Here is a 6,880-nt window from a genome sequence, read left to right on the forward strand (position 1 = left end):
AACTTGGCTGTCCAGTGGCTCATGGGTATAACCTTCATAGCAGTTGTTCTTTGTGCCTTTCAGAAGAATCACACAGTGAGCCCACTATGCTGGGACTGGTATTTTTCACCTTCAGAATTTCAGATACAGAAGGTTTGGAGTGGGGCCCTGAAATCTGTAGCTTATCCCAAGTCTCCTAGTGATTCCTATGCAGGAGGCCTGCGAACCACACTTTGGGAAACAGTTATTTGCCAGCTTCTGTCTATATTTCCTTCAGTACTGGGTGCATTTAGCTCATTAAAGTTCTGGGGGAGGGGTCTTTAATATACTGCACCACTGACAGGATGATTGATTACTCTGTGGGTCACTGGAATAGAGATGCACACAAACATTTGTGGAATGTCATCAACGGTATTTTCAAGAAGGCCCATCAGAAATGAAAATATGTGCAGTAGCGTGATAATACCTTTGCCAGATTTTAACAAAAACTCAGGCATCGCTATTTTAATTACAAGAGTTTTAGAATACATTCTGATATCTGATAAGCCAAGCCTTTAATCTTCTTCAGGGATGTCCTGTCCTGTTTCTTCTTGTCATATATATATATATATGCATATGTATATACATATATATGTATTTTTATATATGTAAATACAATATATATAAATATATAAATAAATTTTTATATATGTAAATATATATACATGTATTTTTTGTTATTTATCCTTTTTTAAAAAATTGAGATATATTACACAATTCAGGGGCTTTTAGTATATTCACAGTATTGTGTAAGCACTACCACAACCAGAACATTGCCATCCCAAAAAGAAACCCTGTCCCTATTAGCAACACTCTCCATTGCTCCAAGCAACCATAAATCTACATTCTTCCTCTATAGATTTGCCTATCCTGGATATTTCATATAAATGGAATCATGTAATACATGGCCCCTGTGTCAGGATTCTTTCATTCAGCATCATGTTTTCAAGGTTCATCCTGGTTGCAGGATGTGCCATACTTCATTCCTTTTCATGTCTGTATAATATTCCAGTGTGTGGATATACCACGTTTTGTTCACCTGTTAACCAGTTGATGGACATTTGGCTTGTTCCCACCTTTTGGCTATTGTGAATAGTGCTGTTATGAACATTTATGTACAAATTTTTATGTGAATTTATGTTTTCATTTCTCCTGGGTATATACCTAGGAGTGGAATTGCTGGGTCATATGACAACTCTAATGTTTAACTTTTGAAGATCTGTCATATTGTTGTTCATAGCCGTCACACCATTTTACATGGCCACAAGGAATATATGAAGGTTCTAATTTCTCTGCACTCTTGCCAGCACTTGCTATTATTTGTCTTTTTTATTGCGGTCATCCTGGTAGATGTGAATGGTATCTCATTATGGTTTTGATTTGCATTTTTCTTATGACTAATGATGTTGAGTATCTTGTTATGTGTTTTTGACCATTTGTCTTCTTTGGAGAAATGTCTATTTAAATTGTTTGCACATTTAAAATTAGACTATTTGTCTTTTTATTGTTGAATTGTTAAAGTTCTTTATTTATTCTGAATACTAGACCCTTATCAGATATGTGATTTACAAATATTTTCTCCCATTCTTTGGGCTGTCTTTTTTACTTCTTTTCCTTTCCTTCTCTTTTGGAGGGGGAAATGAGGCCTTGCTATGTTGTCCAGGCTGGCCTTGAACTCCTGGGTCCATGTGACCTTCCCACCTCAGCCTCCTAAATAGCTGGAACTACAGGTGTAGGCTGCTGTGCCTGGCTGCACTTTTAAAATGATATCCTTTGAGGCATAAAAGTTTTAAATTTTGATGAAATCTAATGTATCTATTTTTTCTTTGGTTACTTCTGCTTTAGGTGTCACATATAAGAAACTGTCATGTAATTCAAGATTGCCAGCATTTACTCCTATGTTTTCTTCTCAGGGTTTTATAGTTTCAGCTCTTACTTTTAGGAATTTGACCCATCCTGAGTTAATTTTTGTATATGGTGTGAGGTAGGGGTCCAAATTTATTCCTTTGCATGTGGATTTGCAGTTGCCCCAGGACCATTTGTTGAAAAGACTATTCTTTCTCCACTGAATTATCTTGACATCCATGTTCAATATCAATTGATCATAGATACATGGATTTATTTCTGGGCTTTTCTTTTCCATTTATCTATGTATCTGTTCTTATGCCAGTACCACACTGTCTTGATTATTGTAGCTTTATAGGAAGTTTTGAAATTGGAAAGTGTGAATTCTTCAACTTTGTTCTTTTTCATGATTATTTTGGGTCCCTTACGTTTGTTTGGGTTCCTTACATTTCCATATAAAGTTTGGGATCACCTGGTCAATTTATGCAAAAAAGGAAGTCAGAATTTTTATGGAATTGTGTTGTATCTGTATATCAGTTTGAGGATTATTTCCATCTTAACAGTATTAAGTCTTTTGATACATGAACATGGGATGTTTTATGTTAATTTAGGTCTTCAATTTCAACACTGTTTTATAGTTTTCAGTGTACAAGTCTTGTACTTCTTTCAGTAAGTGTATTCCTAAGCATTTTATTCTTTTTGATATTATTAAAAACAGACTTGTTATCATATTTTCATTTTTGGATTATTCGTTGCTAGTTATAAAAACATAACTGTTTTTTGTATATTCATCTTGTTTCTTACAATTTTGTTTAACTTGTTCATTAGCTTTATTTTTTTGTGGGCCAAATAATATTTTTAATCAGCTTGCCAAGGTCCCCAAATAAATCTGTTGGGATTTAATTGGAATTGTATTGGATCTATAGACAGTTTGCAGTTAAATTGACATCTCTGCAATATTATATATCCCTATTATGGCCATAAAATATCTCTCCATTTATTTAGGTCATCTTTAATATCTTTTAGCAACATTTTAATTTTCTGTGTACAAGTGTTGCACATAGAAAGTTTTTCTTAGATTTATTCCTAGGGAGTTTGTATTGTTTCTACACATTTACAAATGTGTCTTAAAAGGTAAGTTTTTAAAAGCCTTTTAGTTTCAGGGGTACATGTGCAGGTTTGTCATATAGCTAAATTATGTGTCATAGGGTTTTGGTGTACATATTATTTCATCACCAGGTAATAGGCATAGTAGCCCATAGGTAGTTTTTCAATCCTCTCCCTCCTCCCACTTTTCACCCTCAAGTAAACTCCAGTGTTACTGCTCCATTCTTTCTGTCCTTGTGTGCTCAATGTTTAGCTCCTACTTATAAGTGAGAACATTTGGTATTTGGAACTAACTACGTTAGTTTGATTGTGATAATGGCCTCCAGCTCCATCCATATCCCTGCAAAGGACGTGATCTCATTCTTGTCATGGCTGCATAGTATTCCATGGTGTGTGTGTGTATATATATACACATATATATATATATACACACACACACATATATATATATATATATATATCACATCTTCTTTATCCAGTCTACCATTGTTGGGCATTTAGGTTGATTCCACATCTTTGCTGTTGTGAATAGTGATGTGATGAACGTATGTGTGTATGTGTCTTTATGGTAGAATAATTTATATTCCTTTGGGTATATACCCAGTAACAGGATTGCTGGGTTGAATGGTAGTTCTGTTTTAAGTTCTTTGAGAAATCACCAACTGTTTTCTACAATGGCGGAACTAATTTATATTCCCACCAGCAGTGTACAAGTGTTCTCTTTTCTCTGCAACCTTGCCAGCATCTGTTATTTTTTTGAAAAAGGTAATGTTTTGAAATGTTCTTTGTTGGTATATAAAATACAATTGCCTTTTTCATATTGATCTTATAGTTAGCAACCTTGCTAAGCTTTTGCATTATGTTTAGTAATTTGTCTACAGACTTTTTGAGTTCCCAAGAATCAAGGATTAGGATTAATCAGATTCTGTGTATTTGAGGACAGGACGAAGGGAAAGAACCAAACTGATATCAATTTAAGTAAAATATTATTTGTTTCCTGATGGCATCACACTGAATTTAAACACAGTAAGCCATGCAATAGTATGGTCTATGCTATTAAAACCTTCATCTCTATTGGTTCTTTCATTGATCATGGGCTTGGATGTAATTCAAGAGGTGCAGAAGCTTATCTTCATCATGGGTAGAAGCAGAGTCTACAGAGGGCAGAACAGGAAGAGCAGTACTGGCCCTGCATTTCTCCTAGTAAAAGTTGAGGGGGCCAGTTAATGGCGTTAGACAGGAAGTGTCATGGCACCATGCAATGGAGGATTCATTTTGTGTTTGCACTCAAGCAGGAAGAGACTATTCCTCAAAGCCACTGAAGAAACCTATTTCCTGGTACAGAGATTTTGGGAGGCACAGTCCACAGGCATGGGTGAGTCTGAGTGAGAATACAGAAGACATAATCCTCCAATCACCAATCCAAGACCTAGAGCACCCTGAATTTGGAATTAGGGCCTGAAGTGAGGAAGTAGTAGGGCTATTGCCTTGCATAACTCAATCCGGATACACAATCCACATTGCATTCTAGAATTACTATTTACTGGGCACTTACTCTGGCCCAATCCTGTTCCAAGCCTTTTACTCCAAGGGCTTATCTCATCCTGCCCACATCCTTACTATTCTATTATATTATCCCTGTTTGTGTGATGAGGAAACTGAAGCTTGGAGGAATAAAAGGGCAGGTTTAAAGTCACCATCTAGTAAGCAGCAGAGTAGGGGCAGATTCTAGAATCCTGGCTTTCAATGGCTGTTCTATATGACTTCCCAGCCAGGAACAGAGAATATGAAACAGAGAAAGCCCCAGGGAGAGAGAAAAAGAGGGGCTCTGTCCAGATTTCCCCTGAATTTCCAGGTCTTAGCTCCTTTCACTTCTCAACCATTCTAATAAATCACTTTAAATTACTTTTTCTTTTTTGAGACAAGATCTTGCTCTGTCACCCAGGCTGGAGTGCAGTGGGGTGATGACAGCTCACCTCAGTCTCGAACTCCTGGGCTGCTCAAGCGATTCTACCACATTAGCCTCTCAAGTAGCTAGGACTACAGACATGCAACACCATGCCTGGCTAATTTTTTAATGTTTATTTTTGTAGCGATGACGATCTCACTATGATGTCCAGGCTGCTCTCAAGTCCTTTCTTGACCATCCCTCTTCATGATGCTGTTTCCTCCATCTGAAAAGTCTCGTCACATTTCTCTTGCTGAAAAACTTATTTCAAAATCTGGTGTACCATGGAACAGAATACAGAGCTCAGAAATAATGCTGCACACCTACAACCACTTTATCTTCGACAAAGGTGGCAAAACCAAGCAATGGAGGAAAGGACTCCCTATTCAATAAATTGTGCTGGGAGAACTGGTTAGCTACATGCAGAAGATTGAAACTGGACCTCTTCCTTACACCATATACAAAAATCAAGTCAAGATGGATTAAAGACTAAATGTAAAACTGAAAACTATAAAAACCTAGACAAAAGCCCAGATCATACTATTCTGAACATAGGCCATAGCAAAGATTTAATGACAAAGATGCCAAAAGCAATTGCAGCAAAAACAAACATGGACAATTGGGACCTAACTAAACTAAAGAGCTTCTGCACAGCAAAAGTAATTATCAACAGAGTAAATAGACAACTTACAGAATAGGAGGAAATATTTTCAAATTATGCATCCAACAGAGGTCTAATACCAAGAACCTATAAGAAACTTAAATAAATTAACAAGAAAATAATGAATAACCCCATTAAAAAGTGGGCAAAGGACATGAACAGACACTTTTCAAAAGAAGATCTATATGCGGCCAACAAGCATATGAGAAAAATGCTCAACATCACTAATCATCAGAGAAATGCAAATCATAATCACAATAAGATTCCATCTCACACCAGTCAGAATGACTGTCATTAAAAAGCCAAAAAATAACAAATGCTGGTGAGGTTGCAGAGAAAAGAGAATGTTTATATATTGCTGGTGGAAATGTAAATTAGTTCAGCTGTTGTGGAAAGTGGTGTGATGATTCTCAAAGAACTCAAAACAGAATTACCATTCACTGGGTATATACCCAAAAGAATAGAAATCATTCTACCATAAAGACACGTGCACTTGTGTGTTCATCACAGCACTATTTACAAGAGTAAAGACATGTAATCAGCCTAAATGCTCATCAACAGATAAAGAAAATGTGGTTCATATACACCATGGAATTGTACACAGCCATAAAAAGGAATGAGATTATGTCCTTTGAAGCAACATGGATGGAGCTGGAGGCCATCATCCTAAACAAACTAACACAAGAACAGAAAACCAACTACCAATTGTTCTCACTTATAAGTGGGAGCTAAATGTTAAGTACAGATAGACACAAAGAAAGGAACAATAGATACTGGGGCCTATATGAAGGTGGAAGGCGGGAGGAGGGAGAGGATTAAAAAAAACTGTCTATTGAGTACTATGCTTATTACCTCAGTGATGACATAATTTGTACCTAAAACCCCCACAACACATGATACCTATATAACAAACCTGCACATGTATCCCTGAACCTAAAATAAAAGTTAAAAAAGGTCTGGTGTATTTCATTGAGTCTAAAATATCACTGTTTGTAAGATGCACCTTTATTATACACACATCTGAGGAAAAAACATTCTGCCACTTAAACTTTGATGCAATGATTTCTTTTGAAAGCATTGGCATAATGCTTATCTTAAAAATTCCCTTGGAATTTTTATTTCATTAAAGAGTTCTTCTAGACATAGATTTTTTCATTCATCCCTCTGGTGCATAAAAAGAAAGAGCGTAATACATTGGTTAGGTTAGTCCTAAAGCTTTTTTACACTCAGAGTCTGAGTGTTTTGAATAATTTTTGACTCAGTCATTGATGTCTGGTTTTCTATATAGTATTGTCCCCTGT

The sequence above is a fragment of the Colobus angolensis genome, unplaced genomic scaffold (assembly GCF_000951035.1).
Source record: "Colobus angolensis palliatus isolate OR3802 unplaced genomic scaffold, Cang.pa_1.0 Scaffold31, whole genome shotgun sequence".
Lineage (NCBI taxonomy): Eukaryota > Metazoa > Chordata > Mammalia > Primates > Cercopithecidae > Colobus > Colobus angolensis.